At 38.5% G+C, this 25935-nt stretch overlaps 3 pseudogenes; 1 reads left to right on the top strand and 2 right to left on the bottom strand.

The window, feature by feature from the left end:
* Nucleotides 1-7102: 7102 nt before the first annotated feature.
* LOC125199660 lies at nt 7103-9058 on the bottom strand (annotated as a pseudogene).
* Nucleotides 9059-12147: 3089 nt separating this feature from the next.
* On the top strand, nt 12148-12880 carry LOC125199664 (annotated as a pseudogene).
* Nucleotides 12881-15430: 2550 nt separating this feature from the next.
* On the bottom strand, nt 15431-25474 carry LOC125199663 (annotated as a pseudogene).
* Nucleotides 25475-25935: the final 461 nt, after the last annotated feature.

Below are 25935 nucleotides of genomic sequence, written 5' to 3'. Positions count from 1 at the left end.
TCTGCCATAAAGCAAGTGATGATAGTATATCATGACAACTTCATCGGTCCACTGAAAGCAAGAGATTGCACAGGGACACATAGTCATGGGAGTGGGAACAGGCAAGTCCTCTCCGTTCTCCGGATCATACAATTCAAGGGCAGTGAGTGGACGGGATACTCACCCATGGAAACACTCAAGTTCTTAGCATCCAACTCTCCTTTCTCCGGGTCGTACAACTCAGCCCAACCTTCTCGCTCAGCTGTGCCCCCGCAGATGAATATCCTGCCATCATGTAACGGGACTAGAATGGGGTGGGAACGCTTTACCTTCATAGCAGCGGGGCAAAGTGTCCAAGACTCACATAGAGAACCATCAGCTGGTGGCACTGCAGACCACAAACAGTTTGTCGGTTCAGACTTTTCTCTATCTTCTTCTTCATCTCTAATATTAATCATGCCCCCAGCCATAAACAAGGTATCACCCACACAGAAAAATCCCACACAAAAAGGTTTGGGTTCCAGTTTTCTTTCAAATCTGGATATTACAAGATCTCGATCACTACAATCCTTCAAGCCCAACTCGTCGAAACTATGATAGTGCATAGTATCATCCAGGGCAGACCAAAGCATCGTGAAGCGTAAACCGCCCTCCATATGCTGCTTAATGAAAACCAACATAAAAATATTACCCATGTAACGGAAATAATTATCCATCAAACAATGGATTAGTAAATTTGCCATCATAAAATAAAGTTCAGGATCAATAAAATTATTGCCAAGAATTGCATGAGACATGAATGTATTCAATTCGCAACATAACTATTCAATGTCAATTTGCAACAACTATAGCCCATCTTCTACCTTTAGAATCAACCAAGAAATCCATCACTCACATACTGTATATATTTATTTTTTTCCTTAATGCACAAAGAAATTGATCTAATGCTTGAGTAAATCATTTACCATTTTTTCTTGATTCTTCATCTCCATGAGATGCTCCTAGAATCAAAATATCGAAACAAAAGTTAAATTGACTATGATTATAATATGAGGGGTGTGTGTGTGGCTTAGTTAATTGAATTTACTATTCGAGCTTGATATCTAAATTGCAAGAACTCGAGCTGGCGGCTGAGAGAACGTAGCTCTTCATCATCGTATGTCGCTCAAGTCATCACCGTGTACCTCGGAGTAAAGAGACTCATTTGGCCAAGCCCTTAATTCTCCTGAAATTATTTATTCATCACACAACAAGATTAACTTCTACCATGTAGTCTATTGAATCAATGAAACTAATAAGCCACCAAACAATGAAATTAGCTCCTAAGAATAGCATCAATATCGATTCTAATTCGTAAATTAAATCTATGGAGTATTGATGATCTAATAATCCAAACAAGTGTAGTAATTAAAGTGTAATTAAGAAGATGATGATGAACAAGCCATCACCCCTCTGCCATTCAAAACCGAAATAGAAAGCAATTAAACAAACATACTGATCAATAGAGAGGAATGAGAAGAGGGTTGTGGCGTTAATTCTTCTCTAGGGAAGAAGAGCGATTCATCACATTTTAATAGAAAATTTCTTAACTAAAATTTTGAAATTAAAAAATCTAATTTTAGGTAAATATTCGATTTTCCTTAAAACAATATTTTCCATAAGTCAGTTAATGAATGAATAAATCTAATTTGATCATATATTCTGCAAATCTGAAAAGCCACGTATAAACCCTAGATCAACTTCAAATAAGGCTAACTGCTTTAATCCTCTGAATGTTAAAATCCAGGTGGTTAAATAATAATTTCACTTGTAAAAAATAAGTATAATTTGAGTGTGTAATGAAAATATTTCACTTGTAACAAATAAGTATAATTTGAGTGTGTATAAGTTAAGTGCTCACATCTCATGATTTGTTTACATGTCATATTTACAAGTTTTACAAATATCTTTCATAAAATAGTTTCCTATTCGAAATGTGCACAAGTGCATAAATAAGCATACATTAACACGTTAATTTTAAGGGTGAACTAGGTGAATGGTATCTTATTTTTCACTTTCGCACGCAAATGGTACTCGATATTTATTTCATATCGATTTTAGTATCCTATGACAAAATAACCTTAGCTACCAAATATGTGATTTTTTTTTTAGGGAGAAAATTTTTGTAAATTTCCATTAAATAGTACTCCTCTGTCCCAAAAAGATGGCACACTTGTATGATGGTACGAGATTTTCGGAGATGTTGTTTTGTGTATTAAATGCGAGAAAATATAATTTTATACTTGATGTGAGAGGAAACTTTTTTTAAAGAGAAAATATGAGATCTTTTGTGGGACAAACTAATAAAAAAAGTGTGACATTTACTATGGGACTGAGAGAGTACCAAATATGTGATTATTATTTTCTTCTCTTCTTTCTTTTTCTTCATTTCTTCTTTCTTTTTAGTATTATATCTTCCTTTTCTTTTTCTTCTTAATTTATGTTTCCTTTTTTTCTTTTCTCTTCTTTTTCTTCTTTATTTTTAGTGTTTTACACATACATCTAATTGCATTCATAATATAAATTAAGAACAAACACCTAATTAAATTGATCATTTAAAATAATTAGATCAATTAAATAATTTTTTATTAAATTATTTTATTCTTATTTTATGATTGAAACACCTAACTAAAAATATTCAAATCTTAATATCATTATTAATACAATTCACAAATTTAAATTTTTATTATTGATTAGTTATTAATTTAATGTATAATAATAATAAATAATAATAATTAATATAATATTGTGTGTTTAGAATTTAAATAATTATACTACAATATTTATTAATTACAACTAGTATTAAGTATTATAGCAATGAGGAGTGATCAATTACTAAACTAATTATCAATCACAAATTAAGACCAACTCATACCCATCGAATAGAAAATCTAGCGGTTGAAATCATGTACATGGATTATATTGTAAATTAAAAAGTTATTAAATAAATTTAAAGGAGTATTAATGTCAATTCTCTCACATCAAAATCATCTCAAAACTTTAAATTTACAGTAACTCTTCGATTTAAATTATTTTTTCGCAAAAAATATATCGAATTAAAGATAATTTTATAAGGATTCCAACGAGATCTCAATTGTATATGTTTCTACGATATTCGGGTGATGAAATTTGACAAATTATATTTCAATTTTCATAAATGTTGATAAACAGTATCAACAAATGCAAAAAAAATCTCTATATACTGTATGCAAAATCTCAATAAACGTTTGATATTTTCGACTTACTGTTGATATTCTCATGTCATACGTTGATATTTGTAATACACTATATTGATATAAAAAACATCCACGAAAATTATCATATGATAACATAGTGACAATATTACCCTTTTGTTGATATTTTGTCTACTATTTATTGAAATTTGTGAGCTTTAGTCTCATCCACTTATTTCTAAATCTAAGAGTGTAGATTTAGTTTTAATATTGGATTATGATGTTATAAGCATTAGAAGATAACCCTTATAACAATAATATTATTATAATAATTAAATATAATTATAATTATAATTATAATTAAGTACTCCCTATATTTGAATGATTTTTAAAATAAGTTAATTATTAATTTATAATATTAAAATAATAATATTAATATTGATTAATAATACTAGTATAAAGAGTGAGAAGAATGAGAGAAAACATTATAGTATCACTTTTGATACTTATTTTTGTGTATGCAAATAACCTCAATGACACAAATGGAAAAATATAGACTCTCTCCGTCCCACAAAAGATGTCACACTTGGGGGATGACATATGATTTTAGGAGGTCTTGTTTGTGTGTTAGATAGAGAGAGAAAATATAATTTTTATATTAATATAAGAGAGAATTTTTTTCAAATATGGAAATGTGACATCTTTGTGGACAAACTAAAAAGGAAAGTGTAACATCTTTTATGAGACGGAGGGAATAGTATTTGTTTAGAAGGCATTTTGGAGTGAAAATTGCATCAGTACCAAAAAAATGTGATTTATATGTACAATAAAGATCGTGTACCATTTATGCGAAAGTAAAACATCAGTACCATTTATGGAGTTCACTCTAATTTTAAATTGGATAAAAAAACACCACGAGATTATCTAGCTTTTAAGATAATAATCCATTTGTCACAACTCACCAAAAAAAGGAACAATATTTTCAATTTCACCAAACTGAACTCAAGAACATGCTCTAAATTCTTTGCATTCAACCTAAGATAACAATTTGTATTGATACAACAGACCAAAATTTAGTCTAGAAAGGGTCTCGATTTTTGACCGAGCAGCGTGGTGAAACAATAATGAACAGTTGATTTCGTAGCTATATTTCTTATAGGCATAAACACACACAAAACAAAGCTAGGACAATATACAAAAGATACTCCTACAAAAGGGAGAATGGAATGTGCTATGAATGAGCAGAAGGCATAAAGCTTATTCAACATCATCTTTCATTCACTTGTCTATCATCTCTATCCTCTCTTTCCTTTTCTTGTCCTTCTCGCGAATCTGCATACAAAAATGAACATATCACCACATTTAAGAACATAACTAATTATCAAAATAAATTCAAATCAACGGGCTTACATATAAATGTCATAAAAGGGACCGATTTTCAGGACACCCTTCATTAGAACTGTAGAAAGGTAATCCCCGCCCATGCCTTGGACGACTTGACCTTGGCATATTCAAGATCACAGTGGCCAGCCATACGCATGAACACGTAGAAGACCCAGCTACTACTTTTAATATCTTTGTTGCCGGTATAGAAAGCTTCCACCACTCGCACATTCTTACCCCTAGGCCTCGCCTTCACGAACACTTCCCCCACCTCCTTTTGGAGGACAGATCGTAGACGAACCAAACACATGAATAATCGATAATGAATAGAATGTCGCCCCCACATATACGAGGTTCCTATATCCCATGTCACGACCATATAACGGTCGAGGGATGTTTTCTGCAAATATAGCCCATTTGTCTTGAGCAATGTTGTAAGAGAGGAGAGATGGTTTACAATCTAAGGCACATCCTATTCCTCTGCCATAAAGCAAGTGATGATAGTATACCATGACAACTTCATCGGTCCACTGAAAGCAAGAGATTGCACGGGGACACATACTCATGGGAGTGGGAACAGGCAAGTCCTCTCCGTTCTCCGGATCATACAATTCAAGGGCAGTGAGTGGACGGGGATACTTACCCATGGAAACAGTCAAGTTCTTAGCATCCAACTCTCCTTTCTCCGGGTCGTACAACTCAGCCCAACCTTCTCGTTCAGCTGTGCCCCCGCAGATGAATATCCTGCCATCATGTAACGGGACTAGAATGGAGGGAATCGCTTTACCTTCATAGTGGCGGGGCAAAGTGTCCAAGACTCACATAGAGAACCATCAGCTGGTGGCACTGCAGACCACAAACAGTTTGTCGGTTCAGACTTTTCTCTATCTTCTTCTTCATCTCTAATATTAATCATGCCCCCAGCCATAAACAAGGTATCACCCACACAGAAAAATCCCACACAAAAAGGTTTGGGTTCCAGTTTTCTTTCAAATCTGGATATTACAAGATCTCGATCACTACAATCCTTCAAGCCCAACTCGTCGAAACTATGATAGTGCATAGTATCATCCAGGGCAGACCAAAGCATCGTGAAGCGTAAACCGCCCTGTTGAATGAAAACCAACACAAAATATTAGTCATGTAAAGAAAATAATTATTCAACTACATATATAAACACAACAATTCAATGGCAATTTGCAACAACTATAGCCCATCTTCTTCCTTAAGAATCAACCAAGAAATCCATCACTCACGTACGGTATATATTTCTTTTTTCCTTAACGCAAAAAGAAATTGATCTAATGTTTGAGTAAATCATTTACCGGTTTTTCTTGATTCTTCATCTTCATGAGAAGCTCCTAGAATCATAATATCGCAACAAAAGTTAAATTGACTAATATTATAACAAGACTGTGTGTTGTGTGTGTCTTAGGTAAATGAGTTTACAGCTTTTCGAGCTAGCAAGAGCTCGATCTGGTGGTCGAGATCAAGCAGCTCTTCATCATAGTGTAGGTTGCTCAAGTCATCACCAGCTAATAGACTCATTTTGCTCAGCTCTTTTCCTGAAATTTAATAATTTTATCAAACAACAAGATTAACCAATAGTATACACTACTATTGAATCAATGAAACTAATAAGCCACCAAACAATGAAATTAGCCATAGCATGAATATCGATTCTAATTCGTAAATCTATGGAGTATTGATGATCTAAAAATCCAAACAAGTAGTAATTCAAGTTATAATTAAGAAGATGATGAACAAGCAATGAAATTAGCCCTAAGAATAGCATGAATATCGATTCTAATTAGTAAATCTATGGAGTATTGATGATATTATAATCCAAACAAGTAGTAATTGAAGTTATAATCAAGAAGATGATGAATGTCGATTCTAATTCATCTATCTATGGAGTATTGATGATCTAATAATCCAAACAAGTAGTAATTCAAGTTACTATTAAGAAGATGATGAACAAGCCATCACCTCAATTCAAAATCGAAATAGAAAGCAATTAAAAAACATACTAGGAATGAGAAGAGGGTTGTGGCGTTAATTCTTCTCTAGGGAAGAAGATCGATTCATCACATTTAAATTGAATATTTCTTAACTTAAATTTTGAAAATAAGAAATCTAGTTTTTGGTAACTATTCGATTTTCCTTAAAACAATATTTAATAATAATAATAATAATATTCATTTCACACTTTAGTTATATGATAGTCATGAAATAGATAATCACAACTTTGATAAAATTGCTCAAAAAATCATAAATTTTGATAAAATTATAGTAGTATAAAACAACTTTAAAAGTCTGGCTATAAAAACCTATGGATTATTTTTATCATGACGAAATGTTCCAATTTTTTATTTGTGATATGTTGATAATTTAGGATACATGTTTCAAATTGACGTATTGCTAAATGTGCTAGAGAAAAATGAAAATATATACTACATGCGATCTCATCCTCATAGAAATTATAAGAAAATTGAGATATTTTTAAATAGTGGATTGTTAAACTTGTGGTTAGACCATCAAAATTTACAATTTTTTGGCAATAATTCCAACAATCTATTCTCAGACTTCCCTTCCATAGCTGCCCTAATCAACAAATTCCATGTATCATGATTTGGAGCAATGCCTCTTTCCATCATCTGCATAAGCATCACAAAAACTTGTTGCAAGTCCCCTTCCGCCACAACGCCTCGACCACGACTCCATAGCTCTCCGAATCGAGCAGGCAGCCTCTCGTCTTCAAGTCCTCCATCAGCCTCACTGCAATCCCAGCTTTTCCCCTGCTTGCAGAACCCACTGATCAAAGGCGTTAAAAGTTGATGCAACGGGAAAATACCCGATCCCTATCATCTCGTTTACGAGCTCAACTGCCTCCCTCATGCACCCTTTCTTGCAGTGTTCCTGAATCAAACTAGCATACACTATAGCACTTGGAGCCCTGCCCCTCTCTCTCATCTCATCGAGAACTTTCCTAGCTTCGTCTGCGTTTCCCTCTTTGCATAGGTGCAGGATCGTAAAGTACGATCCACAGCTTGAGGGAACCATTTTTTCATGTAGTCAAGAAACTCAAGCGCTTTACCAACGTCGTTGTTCTTGTACAAAGAGTATAGGATGCTATTGCAACACGCGATTCTTCCACCACATCCGCCTCTATCCTCAAGCATAAGCTCGAATATCTCTACTCCCTCACGAGTCTTCCCAGCTGAGCAGAACCCGTGTGTCAGTGTCTCAAACGTGACAAAGTCCCAACGAACGCCGGCCCTTTTCATCTCATGAAACAAATCAAGACCCGAATCCATCTTCTGAGACGCCAGAAACCTAAAATCAGAGCATTGTAGGTCTCCGTATTGGCAAACATCCCTTCACCTCCATTTGCCTAATCAATCCACACCCTCCTCTAACATTTCCCGCCTTCACAAAACCCTTCGCCAAAGTCTTGTACACAACAACGTCGTGAGTCCCTCCCTTCGCCTCCACCCTCTCCATCACCTCAACCGCCTCTGAAATCCGCCCCTCGTTGCATAGAATCTCTATCAACTTAGTCAAGGCAACGACATCGGGCACAAAGCCATTGCCAAAACACTTCTCCAGCATCACCAGAGCCTGCACTAGATTCCCTGCCACAATACGCCGATATCAAGATATTAAACGTGACGTCACTGTACCTCTCCATCTCATTCATCAAACTCCTAGCTCTTCCAACTTTCCCATTCTTGCAAAGGGCATGAAGCAAAGTATTGTACACAACCACATTAACCTCGACACCGTGATTCTTCATCACCTGCAGCAGCTTAAACCCGTCCCGATCCTATTCGTCAAGCAAAAGCCTTTCATCAGAATCCCATAAGTGTAATCATCACCTCTCAAACCAGCTTCCATGATTTTCTTCCTATAAAACTCCTAGCAATATCAATGTCTTCCTTCACCAAAACATCAAGAATCGAGTTCAATAATTTCAAAGACGGCGAGGCCTTACCAAACTTAGCCACCATATCAAGAACTCTAACCATTTCCCCTGATCATCCTAGCCCGCCCTAGCCCGCGGACGATCGTGATAAAAATGTCTTCATCTGGTAAAGAACCAATCCTCTTAGGCATTTCGTCGAGCACCTGGTCTACGACATGAAATTGTCGAAAAGAGCAGAGCTTGTGGATCAAAGCTCGGTATGTGGAGACATCGTGTGAAAAATTGGGGATTGTGGAAGCCCATTGGAAGGTTTCAGAGCTTCGTTGGCTGATTTCTGCTCCAGAACGAGGTGGGTGATTTGGTTGTTTGTTGGAACTAAAACAGAGGGCGGCGCGGCTGTGGCTGAGATGAATCTTGATCGATTGTGAGAGGAAAAGAACCCTTTTTTACCAATACTTTGAGTTTTTGCAATGTTGAAGATAGTAGACATCGATTCTTAGCTTCTTCAACTGCTATTTTTCAATCCAAACTCAAATTTAGAGCCAAATGCTTGTTCTCTCATCTTCTCCTCAGACCCAAATTTAGATATGAACATGAATTCGCCTATTTTTATAGGATTGGTAAGTTTTTAATTAATTGTAGTAATTGTTCTTAGTCGAAAATGTATTCTATGTTGGGAGTTAAATTTAAAATTTCTAACTTTGCCTAAGTTTTTTGGAAGGGAAAAAACTTATTTAATTAATTGTGAAATTACTAAGAGCATCCAGTGTGTTTGTAATCCGTACTTTATGCTCTGTATTATTAAGCTATTTGCATTTAGTCTTCACTATCTCTTAACTAAGAGATAGACCCACGTCAATCAATCTGTAACATCTCATCTCTTAACTATTCATTCAATTTCATTTTTCATTTTATTTTCAACAAATCCAATTAATAAAAAACACACTTCATTAAATAAAATAAAATTATAATTTAAAATCCTAAAAATAAAAAAAATACATAGTTAAAATCCTAAAAAATAAAAATACACATAATTAAAATCTAAAAAATAAAAACACCGTAATTTAAAATACTAGAAATTAAAAACACTTAAAAAACTACTCACGTGAATCATCCCAAAGCCGTGGCGGTGACCTGGTGAAGACCAAGTTGCGTTGCCATCGCCGCATTAGAGAACATGATGTTCGTATTGGGTGGCGTCATCTTGGAAGTGTCGGCCATCGTGGAGAGCATGTATACGGACCACGGGGAAGTGTTCGAGCCATGCCGCGCCCGCACCTCAGCTCGGTCGCGACTCTTCCTTCCCCTTCCCTCTCCTCTAGCCGCCTTCGCGCCTTGGTCCCTTTCGGCCGGACGTCGTGAACCGGATGAGGGGCCCCAGAGCCAGTGGGCGTGTCCCTCGGCTTGTGAGCGTTGCACGATCCGCCGCCCTCACTAGACGAGTAGCCACCCCGTGTGCCGTACGTTTGAGCTCGAGGATTGGACACCGCGACCCACCGATCTTCGTTTCGACAGGCCAAACATCGATATGTTTGAAATCTTTTTGACGTCCTCTTTAAAGACGCGCATTGCCGCTCGCAGAATGTCGGCTCACGGCTCGCTTTGGTAATGCTTCGCTTCACCCCAGACCGCGCAAAACTTTTTGACATCTTTGTCGACCCGGTCCCAATGACCGGGGAGCATCTTCACGGTGCGGGCGCTCCCCTGGCTTTGAATCGTGTTGTAAAGCTCGGTGACCTTCGCAAAAGCACAATTTGTTTTGTTGATTCCGACGATGGGATCGTACGAGACGGTGAGCAAGAGGTGTATAGACCCAACATATCCTTGGAGCTGTATGGATGACGGCCCAGATCCTCCTCCACCTCTTCCTCTACCGGGGTCTCTTCGTCCTCGGTATCGCCGGCGGAGCCTCTACCGCTGCTGACGGAACGTATTCCGAATGTGTTCCTCTGAAAATTCTCCCTAATTTGGGACAATCCATGCGTTGCCCTCGGGAGGGAAGGACGATAGTATGCATCCAGATCGAAATGTGGAGCTTGGTGGCGCCGGCGTAGCCGAGCCTTCGGTGCCCGGCGTTGACGAACGAGCCGGCTAGTTGTACATGCCCCGGTCGCCAAACGCGTTTAAATCGAAGCCACCGGGCTGGAGTTTCCATCACTGGACATTATTAAAGAAATTGGAGAGAGAAAGACAAGTGAATTGAGAGAAGAATAGATGTGGTGTTTGTAGTGTTTGTGTGTGGAATGGAGAATGAAAGAGAGTAGTGTGTATTTTATAGAATAAGAAAAAAGAAAAAAAAAAAAAAAATTAACCGTTGAAAAAAACGGTAATATTACCGTTAATTTAAAAAAAAAAATTTAAATCATTTTTTTTTTAAAAAAATTAAAATTAAAATCAGATATTCGACGCCCACTCGCGTTGCCAGCGAGTGGGCGTCACGCCAACGACGTGCCACGTCGCCCAGTAGCTGCAGGACCGTCTCGCCACGCCTCAGCGAGACGGACGCGGGACGAGAGGGACGGGAGGCGGCGAGATGGACGCCACAGCGGGTCTCGCCGGCGTCTCGTCTCCGAGACGAGACCGGCTGAATTTTCAGCCACTGTGGATGCCCTAAACTAAGTTTCTTACTTTTATTATGTATGTTTAATATAAATCCTTATACCCCTTTTTTAGTTCAAATATATTAACAAAACAATTCAATAAAACCATAGTGCCTATATAATTGATGGGGTGTGTTAAAGGATACTTACAGCATCTTAGTGTAAAACATCCCACAAATCACACCTTTGGATTGTCGATTGAATGTTTGTGATAAATTATATTATTATATTTAAAATGTACATTATTAGACTAAAATGCAAAATTATTATCAGAGCTACATTATTAGGCTAAAAATCTATATTATTGATGACACGTGGTATTAATCCTGCAGTTAGATGGGATCTAATGAATGCAAGTATTTTGAGTTTACTTATATTTAGTATTCGATCGAATAGATTCCTATAACGGATTCCATATTATTTCTACATGGTAATCTTGTTTTCCTATAAGAGCATCTTAAATTTACACTAAACAAACTCATTTTAGTGCAAATGTCACATCAAATATAATTTTACTCTAACCATTTACACAAAACTCAACTTAAAAGAATATTCTCTATGTTATGCCTTTTTTACTCACAAAATTTGAAAAACTTTTAGATTTTGGTTTAGTGTAAACTTAAAGATAGGTATTTTTTTCTCAAAAACCAAAAATGAGATTGGTTTTTAGTACTATTAAAGCAAAATATCTATCAGATTTTAAGTTTAATTAAGACGAGATAGAGTCTAACATTCCTATTATTTCTACGTGGTAATGTTGTTTACTCCCATCCTTGACAGATTATAAATTTCTACCAAAAAAACATAAATTAAAACGCATAATTTATAGCGATTTTCTTTTAATTAAAATGCACTAACCAAATAGAAAAAATATTTCCATTTAGAAAATCATTCAAATAAGAAAAGGCCCATCTAACTCCAGCCCACCGCCGCCTCCGCCGCTCCACCGCCACAACCGCCTCCACCGCCACCACAACCACCACCGCACTTATTAATACACCAACCAATCAACCAATCACTCATCTCACAAACCAAATCCACTTCACCAATGACTTCCTTCTCCTCCTCCCCTCCGCCTCCCCGCCGCCACCGCCGCCGCCGCGGCTTCTCTCTCCGCCTCCCTCTCCCCCTCCCCATCCCCCAATCGCGCCCTCCCCCAGCCGGAATCGAAATCCCCTCCCCCAAACGCTCGCCGCCCCTTCCATGGTCGCACCAGGAAACCCTAGCCCTAATTCAGGCCTACCAGGAGAAATGGTACTCCCTCAAAGAGGCCAGCTCAAGGCCTTCCAGTGGGAGGAAGTCTCCATCACCGTCGCCGCCCGCTGCGGCTTCGACGAGCCCTCCAAAACCGCCACTCAGTGCCGCCACAAAATCGAGAAGCTCCGGAAACGCTACCGCTCCGAGCTCCAGAAACCCTACCTCAATTCGTGGCAATACTTCGAGCTCATGGATCAGATGGAGCGCGGCCCCATCCCTCTCGATGCGCGCCCAATCACCATGGCTAAGTCCTTCCCCAATCACATCAGTAGCAATAGCAATAACAGTGTTGGCAATTTCACTAGTTTGTATTCGAATTCGGCTGTTTTTTACCATAACGACGGCGGCGCCGGAGGGATAGCGGCGTCTCCGATGATAGCGATGAGAAATGGAACACGGCTGCTGCCGCTAGGAATAAGTCGAAGAGCATTAATAACATCGTGCGTGGGGCGGTCAGGGGTGGAAAGGCAGCGCCCGTGGTGGGTCGAGGGCTTAGGGGTGGGAGAGTGGTGAAAATTTTGTGAAGGGGAGGCCAGTGGAGTATTATGGTGGGGGTTTTAGCGATGGCGATGGTGATGATAGCGACGAGGATGCTGCGGATGAGGAGGAGGAGGTGAAGGCGGAGACGGGAGGAAGTGGTGGGAGAGGGATGGAGCTGGCGGCAGAAATTAGGGGTTTTACAGAGAGGTTTATGGGGATGGAGAGTAAGAAGATTGAGATGATGCAGGAGATGCAGAGGTATAGGATGGAGATGGAGAAGAAGAGGATGGAGATGATTGCTGAGGCACAGAGAAAGATGGTGGATACAATGGAAGGGCGTTTGGAGCTAATAAACGGGCGAAAGTGGATCAAGAATGTTGACAGCCATTGCTGGATTCTTTGTGTTGCTTAGGGAATAATATAACATGTAGTGAGGGTTGCTGCCATTGTTGGGCAGTTTGTATTCTTTGGGAAGTATTGTAGAATGTAATAGATTTTCTTCAACTACTGATTCCAGCTTATACAGAGTGTTTCTTTCTTCTGATATGTGACTTAGTTGTTAGGAATGTAGTAGATTTTCTGTTTTTATAGTTTTACTCAATGAAATTAGGGGTTTTATAGAGAGGTTTATTGGTATGGAGAGTATCAAGATTGAGATGATGCTGCAGACAGAGATGGAGATGGAGAAGAAGGGGAAGGAGATGATTTCTGAGGCAGAGAAAGATGGAGGACATTGGTCTCATAAACGGGCGTAAGTGGGTCGAGAATCTTGACAGTCATTGCTGGTTTCTCTGTGTTGCTTAGGAAATAATATGAAGCAATCTTGAGCGAGTTTGGAGCTCATAAAAGGGCAAAAGATTGCTCTAACAATCTTGCTGCCATTGTTGGGAAGTTTGGAGTTTTCTTGCTCTGTTTGTATTCTTTAGGGAAGTTGGAGTTTTCTTGCTCTGTTTGTATTCTTTAGGGAAGTATGGATGCTGAGGCTTTAACTTCTAATCCAACTTATATAGTTTTTCTTTTTTCCTCTGCTTTGTGATTTAGTTCTTAGAAAGGTAATTGATTTTCTGTTTTTGGCATTTGGTGAACAATGAATACAATATTTTCCATTCATCTTTTTGGTCTCTTTTGTGATAGTAGAGAAATGCCATGCGTTTTTGCACATTAAAGATTCGAGCAATTAAATGCATATTTAGAAGGATAAATTTGTTTTCAGGATTCTAGGATTTTGGTATATATACAGGGTTTTGAATGTATGATTAAGGAAACCAATTTTTGGTGTATTTGCTACTATCTAAAATTAACTTTTCCAAAAGATGAAATATGATTGTAAACAGATTTTCGATGTATTGATTCAATCCGAAATATTTCAAACAGAATTATATTTTTCTTGTATGAAATCACACCTTAAAAGGTCTTTTTTCAGAATTCTCTTTGCTTACCAAAATTTCCCCTTTTTTAGCTCAAAATAACAAATTTTATGTCAACCAATGAAGTAAACACATACCCCTCATCCCCTAAAAATAGAAACATTTTAAACAAACTTTATTTTAATACAAAATCGAAAAGTAAGAGATAGAAGAAAGTATGTTATGGATAACTGAGCCTCACCTTATCGGAGAAGAAATTTCCTAAAAAAGAAGTTTCTATTTTTAGTGATGACTAAAAAGAAAAAAATTCTACTTTTAGGGACGAAGAGAGTAGTACTACTATTTCTTAGCATAATCCCTGTTCATCAACTCTAGAATCCCAATCCCAATCCCAATCTCAATATAGCATAACCCCGTATCACCATAATCCTAAGGCGTAATCCTAACAACGTCAGACATATCCACGCAGTGCATTGACATATTCCATCTCATCGGCTGATGTGATGCCTGGTGATATGAGCAATAAGATTAATCAATTTAGCTGGTGGGAACTATTTTGGACAAATTGCGGTTTAGTGAATACACAAGGAGAGACTAATGTTCACAAATTTTCACAGCCTTCGGCCATATAAGCAAAATAACAACGAGCTCCTAAGTTTTACGGCCAATTATACATGACTGATCTACACATGCGTTAGCACTAAAAATAATCGACAGTACCTAAAGGAGATGTGAGACATACTGTACATCTACCCCTATTTGTCTAAATAATTTACACAGCACACTAACAGGAATTTTGATCAATGAGAATGTTTCCAGTTTGCTGAGAAGTCATACCATCGATCAGCGGTTATCTTTACCTTGCTCTTTCAGTGCCCATGGGCTTCTCTGAACAAAATGCAAAACCCAGTTAAGGAGAAACTCACTAGCTTTTTTCTTTTCTTTCTTTGCATTTGAATACTTAAGTTTCAGATATAGTCTAGTCAAGGAAACAAATATCTCATAGTCAAGGAAAATGCATGAATGATACTGAGATATCATACCTGTACACTGCTATCGCAAGGAAATGTTAACCCAATATGGGCACGAGTCATGACCAATATTTGTTGCACCTATGTGTTGAGTGGCCTTCATTCATTCCAATCTAGTGTCGCTTGACCTACCATACATATTGCCACTCCCTGCTTGAGAAGCTGTGCCTGCTGCTGAGAATGTAGGGCTGCAGTGGCTGTTGGTGCTGCTGAGGTTGGGGTGCCGGAGAGGAGCCTGTAGTGATTGCTGTAGCTGTTGCCTTTGTGCATTAGTGTCATGCCTAGCTATGGGCAATCTGGAAGGTGGTCTCGGGCCAAGCCCTTGGGCTTCTTGCGGCACAGGATCACTTGAGTTAGACGGTATGAGACCAAGACTTTGGGGTGAATTTAATGAATTCGAATCCACTAATGGTTCGGAAGCATGCCACTTATGAGAACTTGGCTGTGAAACAACTGGAACTGCATTTGAACCGATGTTAGAAATCTGAGGTGGTGTTGTCATTGCATCCGTTCCAGCAGAGCCACTTGCTGGATGATGATTGACATTAGAATATCTACCATGGGGTTTACTTAATGGGTTGGGCATAATCTGGCGAATTGGTTGACCAAGTCTCTGAAGAGCTGGTTGATTTTGATTCAAAAACGTCTGGTGAGATGGTGTTTGGTTGTTTGGCCCAAGCAACAGCCACAGATGAACTGGACTGCTGGGGAGCAGACGAAACAGAAGGAGAAGCAGAAGGACCATGACTTTGACTGCTATTATCGGGCTGAGGCGTTGGTTGGCCTGAATACATCTTTTGCTGGGGTAGGGCTTGATTGGATTGTGAAGCCATGTATTGCCTTGATGGTTGCACAGCATTTGTGCCGAACCAGTAGACAAACCTTGACTTTGCATAGAGCTGGTGACAGGTTCTGCTTTCTCCAAACATTGGTTCCCAGGAATTGTCGAAACTCCATTTGGTAAGACGACATCAGTTGAGATATTCTGCTGCATCCCTCTACCAGCTCCCTTGACCTTAGCTTGTTGCTGAGCTTGTAACTGCTGTCGCTGCTGAGGATGTTGCCTATTAGCTTGTGAAGGCTGATGTGGTTGCCTTGCCCGTTGCTTACCCGTCTGATTGTTTAAACCACTTCCACCAGACTGAGCATTTCGTGAAACTCCTTGAGTTGGCATTTGAGGTTTCTGCTGGTGCTGAGGCATTGTATTCATCGAAGGAACGGGTGTCGATGGAGAAAGTGGTACCGTTGGAGAACTTGTCTGGGGTTGTGCTTGTGGACTGTTTAGCATTGGAGGTGCCGATGCAGGAAGTTGAGTCTGCGACTGCACATGCGACATCACAGAATTTGAGAAGCAAACTGTTGTGGCAGCTGCTGGTGCTGTTGCTGCAGAAAACGATGTTGCAGCTGCCTCTCTTTGGCCAAACGATATGCATAGGCTTGCTGCTGGTTGTTGGGAGCATGATTTGCTGGTCCTTGAAAATGTGACTGGTGAGGACTGAGAACTTGAGGCTGCTGTGGAGATATCGGATGGGGTGGTTGATGATGAAGAGGGTGAGATGGCACAGGCGGTGAAGTCGTCGAGTTAGTAAAAGAGGAACTTAATCCACCAACGTGAGACACTCCTGGACTGTTGCCAAGCGTCTGGAGGTCAGACGCCATCATTTGCCTCTGTGGATCTTGACTCTGGCCAGGCTGCAACGCCAGTGACCAAAGAATCATACATTATCAAAGGCATAGAAAGAAAGACAAAAAGAGATAAGGTTTGTAAGTGTATAATATGTCCAAAGCTTACCCGCTGGATGTTCGAAGCTTCACTAGGTCTGACAATTGAGCTTCCCTGACCAGCACCTACCCCAGTGTGCATATTTCCAGGATGACAAACCGGGGAAACTGCAGTGCCAGAATTAACCATAGATGATGAAGGAATTCCTTGCACTGCAGGCCTTGCTATAGGCATGTTTCTGTTAGCACCTGACATCATACCCATGCCATTGCCACTAGAAAGCATACGAGCACTACGATCAGGTCCTGGAGACGGCTCCAGGAGCAGAGATGCTGGATTGTGGTATGTTTCTACCAGTTATCATTTGATTGTAGAGATGCATCCTCTGATGTTCTTCAGCAGGCAATGATCCAGACCTGGGAAGTCCATATCTAGCATCCCTACAGAAACAAAGAATGTGGCCTTAGAAAATAACAAAATCAACTGTAAAATTTCAAGTCCTTAATATTTACCTCGTAGATGTATTAAGAGGACCCGGTGAAGATGAGAAATTATTGCCAATCATATTTGAGGCTCCCTGCAATGGAGCAGTGGCACCAGATGCAGGAAGCATTTGAGTCATGGAGCCTGATTAGGAATAACCAATCCACTAGAATGTGCCCCTTGATACCCAAGAGGAAGTACATCGGCCCAGAAAGTTCTGATCGCACAGATCTAGAAGGCCTTCAAAGAACAAGGTTGTGGAAATGTGAGTGAGTCAATTAATTTTATACAGGGATCCAGTTTCTGCATACAAATTGCATAATTGCAAAACATGAAAAACTTAACATGAAAAGAAAAGAACAACTTAGTTACATGGCTTACGTTAAAACGGGCCTCCATTTGATTATTTGGACACACTTGAGAAAGAGCAATATGGTGAGAGTGTGAGGCGCTGAAATTGCTTTGGATCCTGATTATCATTCTTAAAAGAAATTGTACTATTAAAAAATCATAAAACAGATAGATCAAGGAAATTAAACAAAATAGCATAGCAAATCAGTTGACTAATTTAGAAGAATGTTTAATCTCATCCAGAAATTGAATAATGAAATGCAAAGGGTTCTGGAAGAATTTAATGGGATTAAACTTTCATATATAACATGAAATATTCCATAAAAAGCATAGATAACATTGAAAAGACCACAGATAATTATGAGTTGACCAATTATGCTAAACTCAGCCAGGGTCTTACTAAAATTCAACAGGACACAATAAATATCTTAAATGCATCCCATGTTCAACTGTTGTTTTTGACCTAGAAAATGCATATTCATGGTAATACCTGAGTTTTCAGATAAAGTTGTTTTTGTCCAATCACAATTATCTTCTCAAAGTGAGATTTCAGAGTATCTTCTTCCATTCGGCCCCTGTAAACGTTGAAACAACTGTCTGGCACTTCCCTGCATACAGGCAAACAGAAAATGATTATCACACACCTGCAAGTAATAAGATGCTTGGCAATAAAAGGACTTGAGATTAAATATTACTACATGGTAGTCACAATTAGATTACCAAAGCAAACAAGGAATCTAGAAATCGGCACTTTACCTTTGGGATGCCAGGTAATGTAGATGGATAAGGCTGCAAAGACCCAGAGTCATCAGCACTATCAGCCCCATCACCAGAACTTCTATCCATCAAACATATATGCCGCTCTTTGCATTCTTTAGCTTTGCGGAATATACACTGTAAAAACAAAATCATATGAAACAAGGAGATAATTAATTTTTACTACAAAAGGTTGTTTGAAGAAAGATGTAAATGAGAAGTTTCAAATAACCCTACCTTGAAATGTAAAGTGCTATTAAAAGCATCACTTACAAGCTCCCAGTTGGGCCCCAGGTCATGTGCAAGGACAACCAGGGCCTAACATGAATAAATAATATATTTAGTTACATGTCATGCTTCAGCACAAAATAATCCGTGTGCTAATACATGCATATTAATATACCAAAACCAACCTGGTCCTCAAAGAGTGACCACGGACTTCCTGAACCTGACTGCCAGATGGCATCTGAAAGAAATCAAAATGCCTCAAGTTAAGAGTTTGACTACATGCTGTTGTATCAGGACATAAAATGTGGAGCAGATAAAAGGAGATTGCAATCTGCATAAATACCTTAAGATTTGGGTTTCTGCCCCCAGTCCGACCACCAAGCATTTTAATGAATTGGTTTGGATTGGACATATTACTCATTCTGGGAGCCCCTGGGAAGGAACGACAGAGCACTTGGGGATGTCAAAAGGTTATCTTGGATTGCCGCATAAGCTTGGTTCTTTGCAATGTGTTGACCCAGTAACCCTTTCAAAGGATATAAAGGATAGGAAGTGTGTATCTACAAACACTTTAATGTCTTTAAAGTAATACAATTTACCATTATTTCCATTTGCCTCTGGATGATTAATCTCAGACCTCTTTTGGTAAAGATCCCTATGAAACTGGTGGACAAAATAGAGACAATGTAAACTAAGAATACAACAAAAGCCCAGAAAGAAAACACTCTGCAAGAAATTTTAATTTAAAGCATTTAAATGAAAGATGCCTACACTTTCTGATGGAAATAATCATAATATATCCTTTCAGGATAGATAGATGACTGCTCAGTTGCACTTCTTAACAATGAAACCAACAATGTTATAATTTCATAAAGATAACAGAAGTCAGTCTACCTAATTTTGAGGTCATAACATTAAAATATACCTCTCCATGTTTCCAATGATTTAAGAGAGCCCTCCATTCCAAGGTGAAGTGCACACTTTTTTGTTGTCCAACTAAAAGAGTACATTTCACTTTGAAAAATCACTATTAATACATCCAATCACAGTTTCTCTCTCTACATTATAACTCAATTTTCCCTCTCACATCAATATATTTACATATATTTTCTTCTCCACTTAACACACTAGCAATATATACTAAAATCATGTGTCATTCCCAAGTGTGACATCTATTCCAGGACGGAGGGAGTAATTTGTTAAAGAAGAAATGGAACAAAACACCTAATCATCAGGTCAAGTGCACCAACATGCCTAGTTAGAACGTACAACCCAATAAAGTAGCTGAATTCACTGACAAAATTGATTCACCTGCTCATTTTGAAAACTAGAATCACTAGGCCATCTCTGTTCATGTGATGCATTCTGCCAAAATTCCAAAGTTTTCAATAATTGAGACGTTCACAAGATTATGTATATTACACAGTGCATTATAGTGTACCGATGCTTTGCTTTTTCTTCTTCTTAGGTTTTGTTGATACTTCAGCAAGTCAATGGTAATTCTTATCAAATTCCCCAGCTGACTCAACTTCCAAGCTATTTGGAATAGCCAATCCACCATGTAGGTGTACTGATCATCCTGAAATGAATTTGTATCACAACTTGAAGCATCTGTTTTATTTGGAACCTGCATGCATCCAGATGCCCCTGCACCAAAAGGACTTATAACTCTCCGGAAGCAGTTCGCATCCGTTTCGTAGGAATTGACACGATTAATATTGCTGCCTGGTCGTTTTGCCAATATAGCAAACTGTGGAGTACTAATCTATTTTCCGAAGGCTGCATAGGTAACAAATCAGAGCCCAGTTCATATGGCCTTGCACCATATGCTCAACTAAGTGTTTACGCTTCTTTTGGCCATATCTTGAAGATTTGGTACCTTCAAAGGCCATCGCATGCTATAAATGTTTGTTTCTCCTCATCCTCATCATATCCATTATCATGAGATTCAAGTCTGTAGTAAATAAACTTCCAGTCAAATCATAATAAAGGTAAGTGGAAAAAACAGAAATTGAATAAGATTTGCCTGCTGCAGCATCACCAGCAATGTCTCCACTTCCTCTTGCGCAGAACTCCCAATTCTCTGAGGAGGATTAGAGTAATTCAGGAAAGTGATATTAGAAAGAGCCAGAACACCTAAAGGCTAAAAGAGATAAGATATTCTTCATGTAATATTCCCTGATCACTAATGAACCATTGAAGAGAGCTGAAAAGAATGTGGTAACTGCTCCCTTTAAAGGAATAAACAAATTTCAAACCATGCAGCAAGCAGAAAAATATGAGATAATGATATATTCAATAGTAAACAGTTTCAGCAAAAGCTTTACCTCAAACTGAGCCACGTGAGAATTAAATGTCATTCTGTAGGCCTCGACAGCTCCAGGGGTACTGCATGAGAAAAGGTTCTCCTGAATGATAATGGAGGAAACATAATAAGTAGATGAGTAAACACAGCAAGTTGATAGCAATATCAAAGAATTAAACAAACTATCTGGGAGATAGGTATGCAAGAGTCTACGGGGTGAGAGAGGAGAGAGAAAATTCTCATGAAATATACAAAGATATAGTGTGATGATCCATACTTCTGTCAAACTATCCTCCCATGAAAGGTCTATTCCAGATTCAGATATTCTATCTGGTGTTAATGGCACCTCTGCTTGGTTATATGAAACATCTGGTTTATCACATTTCAAGAAACTGACTGCATAAGCCTGGATTGAAAGTGCCCGTTTTTCGACGATGCTGCTCCAGTTCTTTGCTTGTATCCTGCAAACCACAAAATTAAACAAAAACAAAGAAACAGCATGTATATTTCATTTGAATCCATTGATTCTTAGTTAATGTGCTGAATTTAACTACAACCAAATTGTGCCTGAAAACATACTCAGGAAGGAAGCTGACAACATACTAAGAAAAGCTAAGGAAAATAGTTATGCACTGATAAAACCATATAATCACCTAGTTTACATGAATCAAATTTCTATTGTTTTAACCACTGTAGAAGACATGGATCAATGATTGCTTTACAACTTTAACATATATCATATCATATTGTATCATATCAAAGATGGCTCATCATATTGAATAATAAGAAGCTATACATCATCAAAAATTCTGGTAAATAAGGGACAAACAAGAAGCTGTTCCAAGTTCCAAGCTCCAATCCATTATGAAGTAGATAAGTTTGAACCACATTAAACAGTAAATGGGATCAGAGGAAATGAAGCAATAAAAGTTCAGGTTCATACGTGAATTTGCAACTTTATGGAGTGCCAGAACTCCATGACGGCTTTAGCCAATGAATGGGCAACTCCTTTGCATCCAAGCCAAACGGCTTTCTTGTTTTCTCAACCGGAAGCAACAGCAACTCGGTAAGATATTTGAGATGCAGCAGCTAGTTTCCAAATACGCTCCTACATGAGAAGATGCAATACATGAATGTTTACAAAAATGAATTTTCAAGAAAATTTGAGAGCAGCTAGATATCCACACTGAGAATAAAGAGCTACAAATGAAACCAAACCTGTGCAAAATCATTAGCCAACCACGCCATTTCCTCAAGTACATAATCCCACTTAGATTTCTGGGAGATCTCCACTGGTGATGTTACAATAGACAATTCTGCAATTCTCTTCCGTTTGGCCTGTTTATAAATTGCATTAGACCTTTTGCCCACAAACGAATTAAGTAACTCTTAAGGCACATATAGACGACACAAATCAAACACAAATACTTGTAGGATAACCTCTATAATTTGTGCTTCTTTCAACACTGAATCTTCATCGATTCTGCTTGCCAATTTTAAGTCGGACCCTGGAGAAGTTTGAGCCTCAATAGGAACAGTCGAAACCCTATTTGAAAATGCAACATCAGGGAGATCTGATTTTGAGGGATTAAAAGTTTCCTGATGCTGAATAGTCGAAGATGTTTTGGGCTGTCCAGGATTATCAATCAATGGAACAGTGGGTTTTGCCCCAGAATCTGATTGAGTGGTGCAAGGAGCTTCCATGCCCTCAGTGGTACCTTGATCTTTTACCTTGTCTTCTAATACAGAATCAAATTGATCTACTTCATTTTTGGGGAGTAAAGAATCTTTATCCATCTTACTATGACAAGCAGAGGTGCACTCCTTGTTCACAAAATCAGGGCTGTTTTTTTCTTCAGTATCTTTCATTTCTTTTCCAAACTTGTCACTTTCTGTAACAGTGATGCCATCTTGTGGAGTTCGATTTTTAAGATTCACATTGGCGTCAAGGTTTCCCACTGCAGTGCGCATCTCACTGTCATTGTTCCCATCATTACTTAGGCTGGTCTCGTGCAATATGACTCTGAACCAAAACCTTTGGCCACGAGAAGCACCATTATTATGAGTGTCGGTCATGGTATCATCCCTATCTTTCTGCCAAAACCATTATACTGGCATGAACTAGATTGATTCTCAACTTTAATAGTAGTAGCACTTGGCACACACTCAATAGCTGCAGAAGTTATTTCTGCTGTCTGGATTGCTTCAGGCCTATTAGAATCTATTTGTTTACGAGTGTCTGTGACCACCAAAAGTGATTGTTGGTTAAGTTGTCCGTTTAAAGGGTTCTCAGAAACATCTGATGCAGCATCCAAGGAACACCTTGTACCTGGTCCTTTGTTGATTTTGAAGACTTCAACTCCAACTCAATATCCTGACAATCCATTGCTACAGCCTTAGAGATGATATCATTACTTGGGCTTGTAGGTTTTAAATTCAGACGTGACATTATATTTTATTATCTGCATCAGATGACAATACTTCAGCATCCTTGGGGACATGGAGATAAGGTAGTGGAGCTCCATGAAGCCCCTGAGGAGGATTTACATCAGCAGAACTCGACTTAGCTCCATCACGATTGGACCGGATCTGTTCCTTCTTATATGCTTTTCTAGGAAGAGAAAAAATAGCCAAATCCCCTTGTTCCTGAGTTTTAAGACCCCCATCCATTTGGAATGATTGTTCAGATTGCATAACACTACTCCTACGGCCCAAACTCCTACCACCTTCAGAAAATTCGTTTTCAGCGTCAAATAACAAGAGATTATCAGCACTATTGGGATCACAAGGAGTTGTCCCAGGTCTATCACTACTCTCAACAGAGTCTCCATGAGGTGATGCTGCAAACGCAAGACTGCCTTTTGCTTCACTATAATGCAGAACAAAAATCTGAGCACATAGAAAAACTAAATTGGAAGTCAGATTACATAACTTATAAAAGCATGTGGCAAAGGGTACCTGGTCACAAACTGGTCAGGATGTTGGTCGGTAATGAAGTAGACTGAACACTAACTGAAGCAACAATCCCAAAATTATAGTCTAAGGGATTTCCACCCTGACAACAGAAAAGAATCAAGCACTCTACAAAGAACTATACTGTAAAGACAATAAAGTTAATCATCATACATTCTCAAGAAACTCCAATTCTCTTTTTCGTTCATCCCGAACGCCACATTCTTGCCTGTAGGACAAAATATGTTATTACCAGAACATGACAATAGCATCTCATGCTTCACCCCATATAAAAGTAAAAGCACCTTAGTAGCATTACCTGAGCTCCACTTGAACCTTCTCGATTGCTACTTTATGCGGAGAAGATTTGATAGCATTTCCAACTCCACCCTCAACAACACCTCCCATAGAATCAACTTCGGCATTGACTATGCGAACATGTGCTGAACTACATCCCATGCATTCCCCACTTCACCTGCTACACATGGTCTCTACTATAATCATGGAAAAGAACTCCTACTAAGAAGATTAAAATATATTGCAAGTTAATAAAAGGAATACAGAGAAAAAAATAATTGATTGCATAATCTAATAATCAAGCCATATGGCACACTACTGGGTGACTAACTTTTACTAAAGCCAGTCAAAGTTAACTAGAACCATTTAACCAAAATCATACTGAGGCTCTTGTGTGTCACACTAACTCAAATATATGCATATGTGTTCAAAAGAGATACACATCAACTAGTAATATATTCCCAACGCAAACCTCGCAGACCGTATTATCCAACCCTCATGCTCAAAGTTACACAAACAAGCAACTGCAGCTCCAGGAAAATCATAACACACGCAGTTAAAGCAGAATTCAACTAATTCAGCATGCAATACGCTAAAGAGATAAATGCTTGAATGGCAATAGTTGGACGAGCTCGTATGTTATGTCACAACTCAATACCACATGCCGTCGCTGCATTTCAACCAAAATGCATGTAAAGGAAGACGCAAATGTTAATTCCCCCAAATTTAAACCCCAAATTCAATCAAGAATTGGGCGGAAATTTTCTAGGGTTGGAACGAAGTTGAGCAGAGTTCATAATTCTAGGGTTCCAGAGCTAGGAGTGCGAAAATATTACCTGAATTACGATTATGAGGGAACGAATTGCAATCTAGGGCTCGTAAAACGTGAGGCCTCTAAGAATTTTGGTCCTGCTCTAGGGTTTTGCTTTTGATGCACAAGGTACCTCAACTCAAAGCAAAGGACTATTTGTGCCCTAGATTACGTGAAAATCATCAAAGCAATTCCGAAAATATGAATATGTTGGTTGATAGATAGGCAGACTACGTGTATGTATATGCCAGTGTATGTTCTGCGTGAGAATTTAATGTAACAATGGTGTTTTAGAGTTTAGAGGTCTTTCGTCTTCGTTTTCCTTCACTTTCTCTATTTTTATTTTTATTTTATTTTGATTTATTTTATTCTCTGTAAAAAATGTCTGATCTATTTTTCGGGTGTCGCCCATATTGTGGGCTGCGCTGGTAATTGAATTGGACCCCATCTTTGTATATCAGATCTGGGCCTGTTTTATTTCGTTTCTTAAATTTGTAGTACTCGTAATCTAGTACAATACATCATTATATGTGGCATAATAACCTTTATCATTTGTAATTTGTCTAAGCTATCACACAGAGTTAACATTCATCTGCATCGAATGGAGGAAGTTTAAGCCACGAAAAGTTGTGCACCCCTAAGAAAATTTTGATAGAAATCCATAAGTTCAAACCTAAAATCAATTGGTGATAAAAGGTCCGTCCATGAAACTTATATAGCGATTTCAATTCTATTTGTACACCGATATTAAATAGTTGTATTATATATTTTTAGTTTAATTACCAACAAAGAGAG

The sequence above is a fragment of the Salvia hispanica genome, unplaced genomic scaffold (genome assembly GCF_023119035.1).
Source record: "Salvia hispanica cultivar TCC Black 2014 unplaced genomic scaffold, UniMelb_Shisp_WGS_1.0 HiC_scaffold_612, whole genome shotgun sequence".
Lineage (NCBI taxonomy): Eukaryota > Viridiplantae > Streptophyta > Magnoliopsida > Lamiales > Lamiaceae > Salvia > Salvia hispanica.
This window is presented reverse-complemented; position numbering and strand designations above follow the sequence as displayed.